Genomic DNA, 21,281 nt, shown 5'->3' with positions numbered 1-21,281 from the left:
TTTTTGTTCCAATTCGAGAAGGTTAGCAATTATGTGGCATTGGAAGCACAATTTTGCCCGTGATTTCATCAACTTTATATCAGTCTTTAAGCCTAAGTAAACAAATTTAAATACATATCACCTTTAAAAAGTGAAATTAAGCATAAATTGCTATACATACTAGAGTTTGTGACTAAAAAGCAAAAGTATATCTCACAATTAAGCTCTACAAAAGCAAAGTGTTTATGAACGTAATATCAGAATAAGTACAGCAGGAAAATGTATAAAATGTATTGAAAATAATTATTTATTAGTGTATCAACTATCCACACAAGTAATTTTTGCACCACCTACTATTACAATGTAGCTTGAATCTGACTAACACTCCTGCAGTGCTATCTGGAAAAAATGGAGAAGTTATACTTTTTTAGAAAACAGAAGCACATGTTTTGAGCTCTGCATTCACCACAGCTTTTTATCTGAGGGCATTTTCCAAATCGAATCAATAAAATAAAGCCCAAGCAAAAGCAGCAGTCTCAGTAGAAAGAGCATAGTGTTCAGGCCTGGCAAATGGTCTGGGACTTGCCAGGCAATATCCCCCTCAAAAAACAGACCAGTAGAGAAGTAGCCCACGAATCTGCATCTAATGCTCCTAAAATCACCGGTGAGGTTCTAAATTGTACTCTCACGGGGCATGACTCCAATGACCCAATAGAAAACATTTGTAATATTAGTGAGCTGAGCAGTGATTTCAGCAGCCGTGCCTGTTGAGCAAAGATTCTGGAATTTAAACTCCAGCAAGGTGGAATGACCTTGGTAAACACCTCAGGATTTCAGTTGAAATCTTAAAGGAATTGGAATAAAGTTTACATTTTAGGACTAAGAACCAGAATCCAGAGTAAGGGGCATACCTTCGGAGTAAGGACAAAACTGAAATAGGTCAGCTCTAACAAAGCCTAAAAACAACTCTTTTTTTTTTTTTAATTAGCGTATAATTGCTTTACAATGGTGTGTTAGTTTCTGCTGTATAACAAAGTGAGTCAGCTATACATATACATATATCCCCATATCTCCTCCCTCTTGCGACTCCCTCCCACCCTCCCTATCCCACCCCTCTAGGTGGACACAAAGCACCGAGCTGATCTCCCTGTGCTATGCGGTTGCTTCCCACTAGCTAGCTATTTTGCATTTGGTAGTGTATATATGTCCATGCCACTCTCTCACTTCGTCCCAGCTTCCCCTTCCCCCTCCCTCTGAACTCAAGTCCATTCTCTATGTCTGCGTCTTTACTCCTGTCCTGGCCCTAGGTTCTTCAGAACCATTTTTTTAAAATATATATTCCATACATACATGTTAGCAAGCGGTATTTGTTTTTCTCTTTCTGACTTACTTCACTGTATGACAGTCTCTACGTCCAACCACCTCACTACAAATACTCAATTTCATTTCTTTTTACAGCTGAGTAATATTCCATTGTATAAATGTGACACATCTTCTTTATCCATTCATCTGTCGATGGACACTTAGGTTGCTTCCATGTCCTGGCTATTGTAAATAGAGCTGCAATGAACATTGTGGTACATGACTCTTTCTGAATTATGGTTTTCTCAGGGTATATGCCCAGTAGTGGGATTGCTGGGTCGCATGGTAGTTCTATTTTTAGTTTTTTAAGGAAACTCCATACTGTTTGCCACAGTGGCTGTATCAATTTACATTCCCACCAACAGTGCAAGAGAGTTCCCTTTTCTCCACACCCTCTCCAGCATTTATTGTTTGTAGATTTTTTGATGATGGCCATTCTGAATGGTGTGAGGTGATACCTCATTGCATTTCTCTAATGATTAGTGATGTTGAACATTCTTTCATTGTTTGTTGGCAATCTGTATATCTTCTTTGGAGAAATGTCGATTTAGGTCTTCTGCCCATTTTTGGATTGGGTTGTTTGCTTTTTTGGTATCGATTTGCATAAGCTGCTTGTATATTTTGGAGATTAATCCTCTGTCAGTTGCTTCATTTGCTGAAGAATCCAACAGCACATTAAAAGGGTCATACACCATGAGCAAGTGGGGTTTATCCAAAGAATGCAAGGATTCTTCAGTATATGCAAATCAATGTAATACACCATACTGAAAAATTGAAGGATAAACACCATATGATCATCTCAGTAGATGCACAAAAAGCTTCTAACAAAATTCAATACCCATTTATGATAAAAACTCTCCAGAAAATAGGCATAGAGGGAACTTACCTCAACATAAGAAAGGCCATATATGAAAATCCCACAGCCAACATCATTCTCAATGGTGAAAAACTGAAACCATTTCCACTAAGGTCAGGAACAAGACAAGGTTGCCCACTCTCACCACTATTATTCAACATAGCTTTGGAAGTCCTAGCCACAGCACTCAAAGAAGAAAAAGAAATAAAAGGAATCCAGATCAGAAAAGAAGAAGTAAAACTGTCACTGTCTGCAGATGACACGGTACTATACCTAGAGAATCGTAAAGATGCTACCAGAATACTACTAGAGCTAATCAATGAATTTGGTAAAGTAGCAGGATACCAAACTAATGCCCAGAAATTTCTTGCATTCCTATACACTAACGATGAAAAATCTGAAAGAGAAATTAAGGAAACACTCCCATTTACCACTGCAACAGAAAGAATAAAATACCTAGGAATAAACCTACCAAAGGAGACAAAAGACCTGTATGCAGAAAACTATAAGACACTGATGAAAGAAATTAAAGAGGATACAAACAGATGGAGAGATATACCATGTTCTTGGATTGGAAGAATCAACACTGTGAAAATGACTATACTACCCAAAGCGATCTACAGATTCAGTGCAATCCCTATCACACTACCAATGGCATTTTTCACAGAACTAGAACAAAAAATTTTACAATTTGTATGGAAACACAAAAGACCCCGAATAGCAATCTTGAGAAAACCAACTCTTAACAGGATCAAGTTCTTCTACCAGTATTCTATCTGCCAGGCAAAAGGAAAATTAACCATCAACAAGAACCTCTTTAGGTTTTATCCACAATGTCCAACAATCAATAGAAATTTGAAAGACGTGCTAAATATCAGAAATACATAACCTAAAGGAAATAAAATGAAATGAACTAAATGAAACAGAATTACTAAAATGAAATAAAACAGACACTGGAAATACATATTGCAGTTGACAGGGACTTTAACCCTGATTAATATGCTTGAGAAAATAAATAGAAAACATCAAGTAGATGAAAAGTTAGAAAATTTCAATGGTAGGTTTAACTCTATAAAAAAAGAATCAAATAGACATTCTAGACATGAAAAATGAAATATCTGAAATTAATAATTGGATTGACTTAGAAACAAACTGAACACAGTAAGAGAGGATTAGGGAAGAGGACACAAATCTAAAAATATATCAAAACTAAAATACAGGAAGAAAAGAGAACGGTAGTAACAAAAGAAATACGTGGAACACAGTTAATAGTCCTAAATTAATGATACTCTAGTCCCATGGAGAGAGGAGGAAAGAATGGGAAAAAGCAATATTTGAAGAGATAGTAGCTACAAGTTTCCCTACATTGATGAGATGCATCAACTCAATGGTTTAAGAAACTCTGTAAACTCTAAGGAAATATGCAAAGATAACTGTATCTTGCTAATTCATATTAAACTTCTGGAAAAAGAAAATAAGACAATGAAATGAAGCCAAGCCAGACCATTAAAAAAAAAATTCTCTTCAAAGGAACAGGAATAAAATGATCCTTGACTTGTCAATGAAAACTATGGAAACCAAAAGACAAGAAATGGCATCTTTAAAATATTTAAAGAAAGAATATAAAAGCCCATCTTCTCTTCTATAAGTCTATACCTAGCAAATATCCTTCAAAAATGAAAGAAATATAAGGATATTTTCGGAAACACACAATCTGCATCTTTGTCACCAGCCGCCTTGCAGTAAGTGTCATAGCTAGTTCTTCAGGTTGAAGGAATATGATACTAAATAGAAGCTAGGAGTCACTGAAAAGAACTAAGAGCACCAAGAAGGGTAATGATGCAGGTAAAATAAATGCATATTGTTGTTTAAAACAATAAAAATAATGTCCTGAGGGATTTATAATATATACGAAGCAAAACAGGAAAGGGTAAAATGTACTTAAATCCTTCTAAGGTGCTTGACTTTTGTGGAAGTAGTTAAAGGACTAAGTTAAGGTAGACTGTAATAAGTCAAGGATGCATACTGTAATCTCTAGGGTAACCATTAAAAGAATAATAAAAATGATACCTAAAATGCTGATAGAGGAGAAAAACTGAATAATTATTCATACTTGATAGTTTTTCCATTTAAATAGATGAACAGTGGAAATACTTCACTGGTTTAATTGAGTAACGTGTAAAATACAGTTTGTTCTTTTCTCTAATAAAAGAGCATTAAACTTCAGTAAAATTTTATACCAAAATTTTAACTGAAGCTATTTAAATCTTTTAAAGGAATTCATTTGAAATATTTTATTTTCTATTAGAGCAAAGTGATCACCCTAATAATTGCACATATGTTTATAATTAAATAGTACATTAAATGTGTATATTAAACTATATCTATATGCCTGAAAAAATATCAAATATAACTGAAAGATCTGGCATCATGTTTGTTTACACCCCTCTGAGGGGAAAAGTGGACTACAGTAGCTTTAAGAGCTATTCACTTTCTTTTGTAGTGGACTACAGATGTACCTGGATAAACAGAAGGAGATGGCAAGTTAATAATGTTCAGCAGGACAGGGGAAAGCAAGGATGAATCCATTAACTATAAAATGGTCAGCTAACCCCAGTACTTAGTAGTAATATGAAACCATCATCAAATAAGTTTGCAATAACTAAGAAAAACATAAAATACTAAGAAGAAATAGCATGGTTCTGTGAAAAGGAAAAGCAAAATTAAATGCAAGGTTTATTTCAGTGAATTGTGCTCATTAATTTAATATTTCACAACTTAAAACCAAAGTTTACCAACCACAATGGTTTGAATATTGACGAAACATCTGCCAAGCCAGGCAGATAGTAGGTGCTCCATAATGTTAACTCGTGTGGTACTGATGGTGACACTGATGATGAAGATGCTCTTCTACACCCTCCTCTGTGCTTTGTACTCCTGTGTCCCAATGTATCTCAGTGGCCAGATGTTGCTCCTGGATTTCCTGTTGTTTACTTTTTTTCTGTTTACTCATTCTTTTTTTTTTTTCTTTTGCACTATGCGGGCCTCTCACTGTTGTGGCCTCTCCTATTGTGGAGCACAGGCTCCGGACGTGCAGGCTCAGCGGCCATGGCTCACGGGCCCAGCCCCTCCGCGGCATGTGGGATCTTCCCGGACTGGGGCACGAACCCGTGTCCCCTGCATCAGCAGGCAGACTCTCAACCACTGCGCCACCAGGGAAGCCCTCAATTTCTTATGTTGTGTTTTTAAATTATTATGCATTTATTAGTTTTAATATATATTTTCTAATATTTCTATAGCTCCAATGGGAAGGCAGAAATTTTATTATATGTTTAGTCCATTATCTTGAATTTTAAATGGTATTAACATTTGAGTGAAGGTTGTTTTCAATAAAATAAATATACATATTCTTAAATATTATGTTTTATTATAATTCTTAGAAATACTTTTATAATAAATTTATGACTATACAATTGCTACAAACATTTTCTATTGTACTTCACTTAAAATAAGTGCTTGGATGATTTTGCTCTTACAGTTTACTAAACCCAAAGGTCTGATCACATTTTGGCCTATAGTGTCTTCCAATATTTATAATGGGACTCTGGGTCGGGGGCCAGGGAGGCTGGCATCTCTTGCTTTAGCATCTGCTACATTGCCAATGTGAATAAATATAAACTAGGAAGGTGACAGCATCAGGAAATGAATTAAAAAACAAACAAATTATGTAAAAAGTAGAAAGAATACCTCTGTATATATGATATAATGGTGAATCACAGTTATATTTCAATTTGTACTGATATCAATCTCATTTTTTTGGACATGAAATCTCATGATGAAGAATGCCAGATATGGCCACTGTAAATGACACAGGGGTTCATGGGAGAATATTTTGCAGAATTATACACTATCCTAGAATTACCATGTTTTTCTTAAAACATTTATTATCCTGAAAAGACAGTGGAACTAAGCTGAGCTTATAAATAACACTGGCATAAAGGGAAAATGGGCTCTGAGAAATAGTGTAGCACTACTACAAGAATTTCATCCAGAAAATCTTCAGAGGATGGAAACGCAAGCAAACACGAAATGAATGCTTTTTATTCTGATAGTCTACTGCACCGTGATGAGTAAAAGGCATTGCTACTGATAACCCTGAGCACCATCCTATGAACATCAAAATAAATACACCAGAAAGTTTATGACCAGAATAAAGTAAATGGTTCTGCCAAAATAATGGTGAAAAAAAGGTGACTGATACAGCAGGAAGGCAGGGTAGATGGACCTTCATTCTCTCTCAATTCCTTCCCTTCATGGTCACTGCTGAAAACCTGAGTCAAAAAGCTAAGCACTAGATCCACCAGAGGGCAGACAGCAGAAGCAAGAAGAACTACCATTCTTCAGCCTGTGGAACAAAAACCACATTCACAGAAAGATATGTACCAGATGAAGGAACAAGGTAAAACTCCAGAAAAACAACTAAATGAAGTGGAGATAGGCAACCTTCCTGAAAAAGAATTCAAAATACTGTTAGTGAAGATGATCCAGGACCTCAGAAAAAGAATGGAGGCAAAGATCGAGAAGATGCAGGAAATGTTTAACCAAGATCTAGAAGAATTAAAGAACAAACAAACAGAGGTGAATAACACAATAACTGAAATGAAAAATACACTAGAACGAATCAATAACAGAATAACTGCGGCAGAAGAACGGATAAGTGACCTGGAAGACAGAATGGTGGAATTCACTGCTGCGGAAGAGAATAAAGAAAAAAGAATGAAAAGAAATGAAGACAGTATAAGAGACCTCTGGGACAACATTAAACACCACAACATTTGCATTATAGGGGTCCCAGAAGGAGAAGAGAGAGAGAAACGACCCGAGAAAAAATTTGAAGAGATTATAGTCGAAAACTTCCCTAACATGGGAAAGGAAATAGCCACCCAAGTCCAGGAAGCGCAGAGAGTCCCATACAGGATAAATCCAAGGAGAAACACAATGAGACGCATAATCAAACTGACAAAAATTAAAGACAAAGAAAAATTATTGAAAGCAACAAGGGAAAAACAACAAATAATATACAAGGGAACTCCCATAAGGTTAACAGCTGATTTCTCAGCAGAAACTCTACAAGCCAGAAGGGAGTGGCATGATATATTTAAAGTGATGAAAGGGAAGAACCTACAACCAAGATTACTCTACCTGGCAAGGATCTCATTTAGATTCCACGGAGAAATCAAAAGCTTTAAAGTCAAGCAAATACTAAGAGAATTCAGCACCACCAAACCAGCTCTCCAAAAAATGCTAAAGGAACTTCTCTAAGTGGGAAACACAAGAGAAGAGAAGGACCTACAAAAACAAACCCATAACAATTAAGAAAATGGTAATACATACATATTGATAATTATCTTAAATGTGAATGGATTAAATACTGCAACCAAAAGACACAGGCTTGCTGAATGGATACAAAAAAAAGACCCATATATATACTGTCTACAAGAGACCCATTTCAAACCTAGGGACACATACAGACTGAAAGTGAGGGCATGGAATGCAAAGGGAAATCAAAAGAAAGCTGGAGTAGCAATTCTAATATCAGACAAACTATACCTTAAAATAAAGACTGTTCAAAGAGACAAAGAAGGACACTACATAATAATCAAGGGATCAATCCAAGAAGAAGATGTAACAATTATAAATATATGTGCACCCAACATAGGAGCACCTCAGTACGTGAGGCAACTGCTAACCTCTATAAAAGAGAAAATCAACAGTAACACAATAATAGTGGGGGACATTAATACCTCACTTACAGTGATGGACACATCATCCAGACAGAAAATTAATAAGGAAACACAAGCTTTAAATGACACAATAGACCAGAAAGATTTAATTGATATTTATAGAAAATTCCATCCAAAAACAGCAGATTACATGTTCTTCTGAAGTGCACATGGAACATCCTCCAGGATAGATCACATCTTGGGTCACAAATCAAGCCTCGGTAAATTTAAGAAAACTGAAATCATATCAAGCATGTTTTACAACCACAACACTATGAGATTAGAAATCAATTACAAGGGAAAAAAACGTAAAAAACACAGACACATGGAGGCTAAACAATACATTACTAAATAACCAAGAGATCACTGAAGAAATCAAAGAGGAAATCAAAAAATACCTAGAGACAAATGACAATGAAAACATGCTGATCCAAAACTTATGGGATGCAGCAAAAGCAGTTCTAAGAAGGAAGTTTATAGCAATACAATCTTACCTCAAGAAACATCTCAAAAAACAATCTAATCTTACACCAAAATGAACTAGAGAAAGAAGAACAAACAAAACCCAAACTTAGTAGAAGGAAAGAAATCATAAAGATCAGATCAGAAATAAATGAAATAGAAATAAAACAAAAGCAAAGATCAGTAAAACTAAAAGCTGGTTCTTTGAGAAGATAAACAAAATTGATAAACCTTTAGCCAGACTCATCAAGAAAACGAGGGAGAGGACTCAAATCAATAAAATTAGAAATCAAAAAGGAGAAGTTACAATGGACACTGCAGAAATAAAAAACATCATAAGAGACTACTACAAGCAACTCTATACCAATAAAATGGACAACCTGTAAGAAATGGACAAATTCTTAGAAAAGCACTACCTTCTGAGACTGAACCAGAACGAAATAGAAAGTATAAACAGACCAATCACAAGCACTGAAATTGAAACTGATTAAAAATCTTCCAACAAACAAAAGTCCATGACCAGATGGCTTCGCAGGTGAATTCTATCAAACATTTAGAGAAGAGCTAACACCTATCCTTTTCAAAATCTTCCAAAAAATTGCAGAGGAAGGAACACTCCCAAACACATTCTACAAGGCTACTATCACCCTGATACCAAAACCAGACAGAGATAATACAAAAGAAGAAAATTACAGATCAATATCACTGATGAATATAGATGCAAAAATCCTCAACAAAATACTAGCAAATAGAATCCAACAACACATTAAAAGGATTGTACACCATGATCGAGTGGAATTTATCCCAGGGATTCAAGGATTCTTCAACATGCACAAATCAATCAATGTGATGCATCATATTAACAAATTGAAGGATAAGAACCATATGATCATCTCAATAGAGCAGAAAAAGCTTTTGAGAAAATTCAACACCCATTTATGATAAAAACTCTCCAGAAAGTGGGCATAGAGGGTTCCTACCTCAATATTATAAAAGCCAAACTCACAGCAAACATCATTCTCAATGGTGAAAAACTGAAAGCATTTCCTTTAAGATCAGGAATAAGACAAGGATGTCCACTCTCACCACTGTTATTCAACATAGTTTTGGAAGTCCTAGCCACAGCAATCAGAGAAGAAAAAGAAATAAAAGGAATCCAAGTCGGAAAAGAAGAAGTAAAAGTGTCACTGTTTGCAGGTGACATGATACTATACATAGAGAATCTTAAAGGTGCCACCAGAAAACTGCTAGAGCTAATCAATGAATTTGGAAAAGTTGCAGGATACAAAAGTAATGCCCAGAAATCTCCTGCATTCCTATACACTAACAACAAAAGATCAGAAGGAGAAATTAAGGAAACAAACACATTCACCATTGCAACAAAAAGAATAAAATTCCCAGGAATAAACCTACCGGAGGAGGTAAAACACCTGTAGTCAGAAAACTGTAAGACATCGATGAAAGAAATCAAAGATCACATAAACAGATGGAGAGATATACGATGTTCTTGGATTGGAAGAATCAATATTGTGAAAATGATTATACTGCCCAAAGCCATCTACCAATTCAATGCAATCCATATCAAATTACCAGTGGCATTTTTTTTTTTTACAGAACTAGAACAAAATGTCTTAAAATTTGTATGGAGACACAAAAGACCCTGAATAGCCAAAGCAGTCTTGAGGGAAAAAAACATAGCTGGAGGAATCAGACTCCCTGACTTCAGACTGTACTACAAAGCTACAGTCATCAAGACAATACAGTACTAGCACAAAAACAGAAATATAGGTCAGTGGAACAGAATAGAAAGACCAGAGATAAACCCACACATCTCTGGTCAACTAATCTATGGCAAAGGAGGCAAGGATATACAATGGAGAAAAGACAGTCTCTTCAATAAGTGGTGCTGGGAAAACTGGACAGCTATATGTAAAGAATGAAATTAGAACACTCCTTAACACCATACACAAAAATAAACTCAAAATGGCTTAAAGACCAAATGTAAGACCAGATAGAGTAAAACATAGGAAGAACATTCTTTGACATAAATCACAGCAAAGTCTTTTTGGACCCACCTCCTAGAGTAACGGAAATAAAAACATAAACAAATGGGACCTAATAAAACTTAAAAGCTTTTCACAGCAAAGGAAACTACAAACAAGACGAAAAGACAACCATCAGAATGGGAGAAAATATTTGCAAATGAATCAATGGACAAAGGATTAATTTTCAAAATATATGAACAACTCAAGCAGCTCACTATTAAAAACAATAACAACCCAATCAAAAAATGGGCGGAAGACCTAAATAAACATTTCTCCAAAGAAGGCATACAGATGGCCACAAAGCACATGGAAAGCTGCTCAACATCACTAATTATTAGAGAAATGCAAATCAAAACTACAATGACGTATCACTGTACACCAGTTAGAATGGGCATCATCAGAAAATCTACAAACAACAAATGTTGGAGAGGGTGTGGAGAAAAGGGAACCCTCTTGCACTGTTGGTGGGAATGTAAATTGATACAGCCACTATGGAGAACAGTACGGAGGTTCCTTAAAAAACTAAAAATAGAATTACCATATGACCCAGCAATCCCACTACTGGGCATATACCCAGAGAAACCATAATTCAAAAAAGACACATGCACCCCAGTGTTCATTGCAGCACTATTTACAATAGCCAGGTCATGGAAGCAACCTAAATGCCCACTGACAGGCGAATGTATAAAGATGTGCTACATATATTACTCAGCCATAAAAAGGAACAAATTTGGGTCATTTGTAGAGATGTGGATGGATCTAGAGACTGTCATACAGAGTGAAGTAAGCCAGAAAGAGAAAAACAAATACCGTATATTAACTCATATATGTGGAATCTAGAAAAACTGTACAGATGAACTGGTTTGCAAGGCAGAAATAGAGACACAGATGTAGAGAACAAACATATGGACACCAAGGTGGGAAAGTGGCAGGAGGGGGTGGCGGTGGTGTGATGAACTGGGAGATTAGGATTGACATGTGTACACTAATATGTATAAAATAGATAACTAGTAAGAGCCTGCTGCATAAAAAGGAAATAAATAAAATTAAATAATAATAATAAAAAAAGAATCTAAGCTCCAATCACCACTTGCTCAATAAACAAACAAGGAAGCAAGTGAATTGGTGCGGAATAGGAAAGATTGGATGCATTGTTCACAGACCTGAAACAGAATTGATGGAGCCAGGAATGTAGGTGATATTTTTACAATTGGAAGGGTATAGCTGTTTAGTAATTTTGTTCTCACTTCACTTACTGCATGGAACTTAGAATTGTTTCTCTTTTAATAGAATATTTGGGAAAAGACTAGATGGTTTCTGTCAAGTGAAGGTTGCTATTGCACATAGTAGATAGACCTCAGAAGACCTGGGTGGGATCCCAGATGTGCTTTCACTTGCTGTGGATACTGGAATAACGAATTAAATCTCTCTAAGGCTCAATTTCCCCAATTAGAAAAGAGGGTAGTAGAAATACGACCCTATAATGTTTTGAGGATTATGAAGATGGGCTTATTGCCATTCCTGGCCTGTGTATTAAATCTTTCCCTGTAGTTTCTCTCAACTATACATTGCACGTCAACTTCTCTGATAATAAGTAGCCATTTGAACATCCTATGACTTGCTTTCCAGACTTATTAGTATTCATTTTCATGTTATGAATTTAATATTCTTTGCTTATTTCCCTATTCATCCCAATTCCAAAAAGAGATTCATTTGACTACTTTTAAATAGACTTTTTCCTGCTTGATCAATTAGCTGTAATTCTCTACTGTGTTCAGAATTGAAAGATTATACTGCCTTTGATATTGGAGAGACTTTTAAAGATTTTTAATATCTTTGAAAAATAAATGTTTAAGAAAGTTAGAGTTATTTTGAGTTGAAATCCCAAGTCCTACTACTATTTTTAGAGCCCCAAAGTGAGATTTTTTTTCCCTATTGTTAATTTTGGATGAAAACACTTATTTCAGCAAAATGAATTTTCTTCAATATTCAAACCATTGTGGTTGGTAAACTTTGGTTTTAAGTTGTGAAATATTAAATTAATGAGCACAATTCACTGAAATAAACCTTGCATTTAATTTTGCTTTTCCTTTTCACAGAACCATGCTATTTCTTCTTAGTATTTTATGTTTTTCTTAGTTATTGCAAACTTATTTGATGATGGTTTCATATTACTACTAAGTACTGGGGTTAGCTGACCATTTTATAGTTAATGGATTCATCCTTGCTTTCCCCTGTCCTGCTGAACATTATTAACTTGCCATCTCCTTCTGTTTATCCAGGTACATCTGTAGTCCACTACAAAAGAAAGTGAATAGCTCTTAAAGCTACTGTAGTCCACTTTTCCCCTCAGAGGGGTGTAAACAAACATGATGCCAGATCTTTCAGTTATATTTGATATTTTTTCAGGCATATAGATATAGTTTAATATGCACATTTAATGTACTATTTAATTATAAACATATGTGCAATTATTACGGTGCTCACTTTGCTCTAATAGAAAATAAAATATTTTAAATGAATTCATTTAAAAGATTTAAATAGCTTCAGTTAAAATTTTGGTATAAAACATCTCAAATAAACAACCTAACCTTACACCTAAAGCAATTAGAGAAAGAAGAACAAACATAACCCAAAGTTAGCAGAAGGAAAGAAATCATAAAGATCAGATCAGAAATAAACGAAAAAGAAATGAGGAAACAATAGCAAAGATCAATAAAACCAAAAGCTGGTTCTTTGAGAAGATAAAGAAAATTGATAAACCATTAGTCAGACTCATCAAGAAAAAAAGGGAGACGATTCAAATCAATAGAATTAGAAATGAAAAAGGAGAAGTAACAACTGACACTGCCGAAATACAAAGGATCATGAGATATTACTACAAGGAACTATATGCCAATAAAATGGACAACCTGGAAGAAATGGACAAATTCTCAGAAAAGCACAATCTTCCAAGACTGAACCAGGAAGAAATAGAAAATATAAACAGACCAATCACAAGCAATGAAATCGAAACTGTGATTAAAAATCTTCCAACAAACAAAAGTCCAGGACCAGATGGCTTCACAGGCAAATTCTATCAAACATTTAGAGAAGAGCTAACACTTATACTTCTCAAGCACTTCCAAAATATAGCAGAGGGAGGAACACTCCCAAACTCATTCTACGAGGCCACCATCACCCTGATACCAAAACCAGACAAAGATGTCACACACACAAAAAAAACCTCCAAGCCAATATCACTGATGAACATAGATGCAAAAATCCTCAACAAAATACTAGCAAACAGAATCCAACAGCACATTAAAGGGATTACACTCCATGGTCAAGTGGGGTTTATCCCAGGAATGTAAGAATTCTTCAATATATGCAAATCAATCAATATGATACATCATATTAACAAACTGAAGGAGAAAAACCATATGATCATCTCAATAGATGCAGAAAAAGCTTTTGACAAAATTCAACACCCATTTATGATCAAAACCCTCAGAGAGTAGGCATAGAGTGAATTACCTCAACATAATAAGGCCATATATGACAAACCCACAGCCAGCATCATTCTCAAAGGTGAAAAACTGAAAAGTTCCACTAAGATCAGGAAGAAAACAAGGTTGCCCACTCTCACCACTATTATTCAACATAGTTTTGGAAGTTTTAGCCACAGCAATCAGAGAAGAAAAGGAATCCAAATCGGAAAAGAAGTAAAGCTGTCACTGTCTGCAGATGACATGCTACCAGAAAACTAAAGGCCTCAGATCCTAAAGATGGTACCAGAAATTTACTAGAGCTAATCAATGAATTTGGTAAAGTAGCAGGATACAAAATTAATGCACAGAAATTTCTTGCATTCCTATATACTAGTGCTGAAAAATCTGAAAGAGAAATTAAGGAAACACTCCCATTTACCACTGCAACAGAAAGAATAAAATACCTAGGAATAAACCTACCAAAGGAGACAAAAGACCTGTATGCAGAAAACTATAAGACACTGATGAGAGAAATTAAAGATGATACAAACAGATGGAGAGACATACCATGTTCTTGGATTGGAAGAATCAACATTGTGAAAATGACTATGCTACCCAAAGCAATCTACAGATTCAAAGCAATCCCTATCAAACTACAAATGGCATTTTTCACAGAACTAGAACAAAAAAATTCACAATTTGTATGGGAACACAAAAGACTCCGAATAGCCAAAGCAATCTTGAGAAGGAAAAATGGGGCTGGAGGAATCAGGCTCTGTGACTTCAGACTATATTACACAGCTACAGTAATCAAGACAGTATGGTGCTGGCACAAAAACAGAAATATACATAAATGGAACAGGATAGAAAGCTCAGAGATAAACCCATGTACATATCAAACACCTTATGTTTGATAAAGGAGGCAAGAATATACAATGGAGAAAAGACAGCCTCTTCAATAAGTGGTGCTGGGAAAACTGGACAGCTACATGTAAAAGAATGAATTAGAACACTCCCTAACACCATACACAAAAATAAACTCAAAATTGATCAAAGACCTAAATGTAAGGCCAGACACTATAAAACTCTTAGAGGAAAACATAGGCAGAACACTCTATGACATAATAGAGTATGTCATAATAAAAATACTATTAGAAACTGAGAAAAAAAAAATTGAGACGTGCCTAAAAGAATGAAGGAGAAAGAAAGCCACAATTGGAAGCCAAGATTAGAAGTATAAGCCAGTCATCATCAGAAAACCTACAAACAATAAATGCTGGAGAGGATGTGGAGAAAAGGGAACATTCTTGCACAAAAAAACACATACTTATGGAATTTTAAAAAAATGGTTTTGATGGACCTAGGAGCAGGACAGGAATACACAGATGTAGAGAATGGACTTGAGGACACAGGGAGGGGGAAGGGTAAGCTGGGATGAAGTGACACAGTGGCATGGGCATATATACAGTACCAAATGTAAAACAGATAGCTAGTGGGAAGCAGCCGCATCGCACAGGGATATCTACTCGGTGCTTTGTGACCACCTAGAGGGGTGGGATAGGGAGGGTGGGAGGGAGACGCAAGAGGGAGGGGATATGGGGATATATGTATATGTATAGCTGATTCACTTTGTTATACAGCAGAAAGTTAACACACCATTGTAAAGCAATTATACTCCAATAAAGATGTTAAAAAAAAAGAAATAAAAATACTATTAGAAACAAACAAAAAAATTGAGACGTGGCTAAAAGAATGAAGGAGAAGGAAAACCATAACTGTAAGCCAAGATTAGAAGTATAAGCCAGTTATCCTCAGAAAATCTGCAAACAACAAATGCTGGAGAGGGTGTGGAGAAAAGGGAACACTCTTGCACTGTTGGTGGGAGTGTAAATTGATACAGCCACTGTGGAGAACAGTATGGAGGTTCCTTAAAAAAACTAAAAATAGAACTACCATATGACCCAGCAATCCCACTGCTGGGCATATACCCAGAGAAACCATAATTCAAAAAGACACATGCACCCCAATGTTCACTGCAGCACTGTTTACAATAGCCAGGTCATGGAAGCAACCTAAATGCCCATCGACAGACAAATGGATAAGGAAGATGTGGTACATATATACAATGGAATATTAGTCAGCCATAAAAAGGAACGAAATTTGGGTCATTTGTAGAGATGTGGATGGATCTGCAGGCTGTCATACAGAGTGAAGCAAGTCAGAAAGAGAAAACCAAATATTGTATATTAACTCATATATGTGGAATCTAGAAAACCAGCACAGATGAACTGGTTTGCAAGGCAGAAATAGAGACACAGATGTAGAGAACAAACGTATGGACACAAGGGGGGAAAGTGGCGGGGGGTGGTGGTGGTGGTGGGATGAACTGGGAGATTGGGATTGACATATATATGCTAATATGTATAAAATAGATAACCAGTAAGAACATGCTGTACAAAAAATAAAATAAAATAAAATTCAAATTAAAAAAAAAAGTTATAAGCCAGAAAGCAAAACTTACCTAGGAAAATATCAGGGAATCATTTCATAGAAAATAAACCACCATCAGAAATATTTACAAAAACAAAAGTACATAAAAGAAAGAAATTGACTCCCACTAAAAAGTTACTAGAAAATCATAAAAAGACATTCAAATAATCATTATAAATATCACAGAGATAAAGGGGTCACACGAAAGGAGAACAGTCATGAATATAAATCCCTTAGAGGTTTTGGGAAAGACACTATTGAATAAAGTCAAATAGATGGCATGAAAAGCAAACAAGACCCTCGAAGAACGAATGGACGACGCAGAACCGAGGATTTGTTATAAGAAGTCTGCACAAATAAAGAGAGAATAAGAGAAACGCACGACAGATGCTAAGTTTCCAAATCCTTCTAAAAGGGGATATAGAACGTGAAGATGTAGGTAAGAACACAGAAGAGACAAAACCTGATGCAATAACCGACTAGAATTTCTCAGAACTTACCATTCACATCAGATATTGACGACTCTTGGACTGGGCGCAGTGGTGGCGGAGGAGTCCTGTCCCGCAGCGCCTGGCTTCCTCGCCGTGGGCCACACGGCGGGGCCCTCATCCGAACAGCAAAAGCCGAGGCTCAGCCCGCACTGACCAGCACGCAGACAGACAGGAACCTCAGCCGCTTCCCAGCCCCTGGCTGCCAGACCACCCATTCCAGCCGGGAGGTGCTGCAGAGCTGCTCCCATTGCCACCAACCCGACATCCTGCAGGCCGGCCTGGCGGACACGGCTCCCGTGGTCACCGCGAGCACAGGCTGATGTCCGTGGGCGCCGGGGTCTCTCGCAGCACCTGGAGGAGCTGCTGCCCCAGACCCCGCGAGTGCTGCCGGTAGGCTCGTCCAACCTGCTCTGAGTAGCCTAGGAGGGGGCCGTGGTGGGGAAGCAGGGCCGCCACTCCAGGAGCAACAAGTCCCGGCTCCTGCGGACCCTAATGGGGGCCTGCGGGCCGGGGGAGGAGGTGTCCCAGGCCCCCGTGGACGTCCTCACCCACCTCAGGAGCAGCGGTGTGGCCTCTGTGTGCGCCTCCTGAGGCCTTGGCCGAAGGTGCCATCGAGCTGAGCATGCCCAGTGGCCTGGCCCACCGCCTTGCTGCTTAGACCCTGGCGGACAGCCAAGATGCTTCTACGGAAGCGGCAGTATCCGGCTCAGCTGCAGATCCATGCGCGCACGCTGTGCGGCACCGCCATCCACGAGCTCGACGTGCCGGAGCAGGGCGGGGCGAGCAGCAGGAAGAAGGGCGCAGGCGCTGGGCGTGGACCACGGCCCCCCTCAAGTACCGCCCCCTCCCCTCCTCCCTCCCGGACGCTTTCCGGAGGACTCAGGTTCCTTGCAGCCTGCAGGCCAGTGGAGAAGGTGCTTGAGGTCTGGGAGGATGGGTGGAGGACGGATCCTGGCCAGCAGGGAACACAGCTGGATGTGATCCCCCTCCGCAGACTCTAAGCTCCTGGTAAATGGCAGGTGGAGCTGGTCCTGACGACCCTTCCCTTGGTCAAGAGTCCTGGAGGGTCCCCTCGCCTGGCATCCAATTGACTGCAGGATTTGGTTCTTTAGCATACCCATGAAGGGACAAACAGACCAGGAAAGCCAGGAACTTGGGGCCCTAAGCAGGAACTTGGGTGGGGGCAGGCTGCCTGCAGCCCAGGGCTCATGGGGGCCTCCCTATCCTACGCAGGACCGAGTGCTGGAGACCCTTCCTTCCACCCACCAGCTGTGAGGCTCGAGGCAGAGCGATCTGCCTTCTGTCAAAGGGCTAACGCACCTGTGCAGCAGCCTCCCACCCACTCCCTGCGCACCTGCAGCTCTGTGCTGCCCTCCCTGGTGGTCTGCCCGCGACCCACCCACCCAGCCCTGAGCCCCCACCCCCATTCCAGCCTTCATCGACCTGCTGGCCCTCAGCCAGCCACTGTTTGTCTGACCCTGGCCCTTGTTAGAAGGGTCAGCCCAAGTCCATTTCTGCACCTGCTTTTTTTACTTTTGAAATGGCAATAAAGACGCTGTCCTATTAATAAAAAATAAAAACAAAGATTCTAGGTATAGACTTACACAAGAGACATACTTAAAGGGGAAAAAACCGCCAGTCAAATACTAATCAAAAGAAAGTTGATATAATAATATAATATTAGAAAAAAATAAAATGCAAAGTGAACAATCATTGAAAGAAATAAGAACGATAACTCATTTTGATCAAAGGAACAATTCAGAAGAATATAAAGCAATTAATTAGATTATGCGTCATCAATATTACTTTAAAACTTATAAGAAAAAAGATAGTAATACAAGAAGAAATCGGCAAATCTATTCTCATAAGGAAAAGTTTCACACACTTCTCTCAGAAACCAAGTGAACGAATGGAACACCTCCTAAAAATAGGATACTGAAGAGTTGAACAAAGCAAAGCATTATAGAATTCTGCACTCAACAAAAAGAGCATGCTATTTTCAAGTACCTGTAGAGCATACAAAAAAATTGATATTTTGCCTTAATGTACAGTTCAACAAATACAAACAACAAAAACAACTAACGGGACACATTCTCTGACCATAACAGAAAACAATTGGAAATTGACAACAAAAATATGGCCAAGAAACAAACAAATCACACTTCCCTAATTAGGTAATTTTGAAGATTAAATCACAACAGAAATAACAGAAAAGTGACAAAAATTGCACTAGATATGAAAAACTTGTACATTCCAATTCAAACAACTCACAGAGGGAAATGTATAGTCTTCTTTCACTTCCTCAACACCTCCATTTACTATAGACCATTATTTAACCAAGCCTCAATTTGCTTATCACAAAATTGTGTTAGGGCTGCCTCCATGGGCACTTATCTAGATATTAAGCCTTCAGTCATTGTGAATGCATTTTGGATAGACTTCATGCATTTAAACAGTACTGTGTTTCCCAGGAGTCTGTCAACTGTGCATGTATTTAGGTGCCTTGAAGCCCCCCTCAATCAGCCCTTTTGGAGCTTCAGAGAAAAGAAACTGTGGCCACCTTATCACCCTGTATTAATTATCTAGGGATGCTGTAACAAATGACCGCAAACTGGATGGCTTAAAGCAATAGAAGATAATTGTCCATCATTCTGGATGTTCAAAGTCTGAAATCAAGGTTTTAAGAGGTCTCTTTCCCTCTAAAGACTCTAGAGGAGAATCCTCTCTAGCCCTTCCTGCCTCTGGTGTCTCTAGGCATCCCATGGCTTACGGCTGCATCACTCCAGTCGGCCTCCATCTTCACATGACCTTCTCTCTGTGTGTCTCATATATGGACACTTGTCATTGGATTTAGGGCCCACCCATATAGTCCAGAATGAGCTTATCTCCAGATCCTTACTGACATTTGCTAAGACTTTTTCCAATAAGGAAATATACGTAGGTGCCAGGAGTTAGGACATGAGAATATCTTTTTGAGGGTCACTATTCAACCCACTATACACCCTTATATGACTCTCATTATCAACACCATCCTTTTATTCTTTAATTTTTGAGTTCCAACCACAATCATTTTTGTTGAATTATGGGAAAAAAACCCAAAATTGACTGAATTCCAGCATACGAAGATAAATTGTGAAAATATGTCATTCCTTGCATCCAGCCAACTACCTTAACAGAGTGTCGGTCTAGTTCAGTCACACAGTGCACAGTCCTTTAATTATTGTACAGTTTCTGGCCCATCTGATTCAGAAATACTCTCTGATTTCTTGCAAAAGAACCAAAGTGGTAAATTTAGCCCATGAACTGTGAACCAAATGAGAGTTAGCATTTAGCTGAGTCATTAGAAGGTGCAGTGTCATATATTTCCACCAGACTACCCAAGTTGAATTTTCAGGGAAAGCTTGAAAATTAGCTTCAACTCAATTCTCATTTTCAAAAGAAAAGTATTTCTAGTCATTTCTCCCAACATTGCCCATCACTCATGCAAAAATCAGGGAAGATTAGCTAAGAATGTTATTCTGTTCCTCTAAGACGTACTTGAAAAGAACAGTATTTATATATATTTTTTGGTGTAGTCACTTACTCCCTGGTTTCTTTCCCTTTAGCAACCATTTATCCCTTTCTCTGGGTCATTCCTGGTTAAACCATTCTCTCCCATGGTGAGGTATAGGTAATAGAGATCCTTTTGCTGAAAAACCTCAGAGTGGCCACTGTGAGGCACCCTAGCTTGCATACAAGGGTGTTATATTATTTAAAGATATATAAATAGTGTCTTGTACTGAAATATCCCCTTCAGCTAGGAGCTACAAATTCAACACAGACTCTGACACTACAGGATTTGATAACACAAAGGAAAGATTCTGAGAAATGTGAAAGTCAGAGAGAGCATAAACACCACCCCCAAGAAAACTCCTTTAAAGAAGACCCCCTCTCATTTCCTTTCATGCTCACACATTCACCAGATTATATAAGCCAACCCCTTATTTCTTTTTCTCCCTTAATTTTGGCATTAAATGTTTTAATTTCATATTTAAAGTTTCTATAAAATCACCACTCTGAGTATGATAAACAATGTGATATTTACAAGCACCGCTGCCTCTTTATAGCCCATCCCTTTATAGTAGTCACTCTGAAGTGGGTATCTTGGACCAAATAAACAGGGGTGAGTGTTCCCAAATGAAATACATGTTGTTCCAATCCAATCTTTTAATAATATTCAATATCTATCAATTATCTCTGTATCTATTTTTCTATCTTTCTGACCACTTAAAATTTGAACTTTTTCTCTTTGTAGCAATAGAGGTATCACATTGAAATTACATTAAAGAACAATTTATTTATTC

General features: G+C 37.8%; 1 pseudogene; it reads left to right on the top strand.

Moving 5' to 3' along the window:
- The window catches only part of LOC101281634 (pyrroline-5-carboxylate reductase 3-like), a 40,843-nt pseudogene extending 22,904 nt beyond the window's left edge, over window positions 1-17,939 (top strand).
- Window positions 17,940-21,281: the final 3,342 nt, after the last annotated feature.

This window comes from Orcinus orca, chromosome 12, assembly GCF_937001465.1.
Source record: "Orcinus orca chromosome 12, mOrcOrc1.1, whole genome shotgun sequence".
In the NCBI taxonomy this organism is placed as follows: Eukaryota; Metazoa; Chordata; class Mammalia; order Artiodactyla; family Delphinidae; genus Orcinus; species Orcinus orca.
This window is presented reverse-complemented; position numbering and strand designations above follow the sequence as displayed.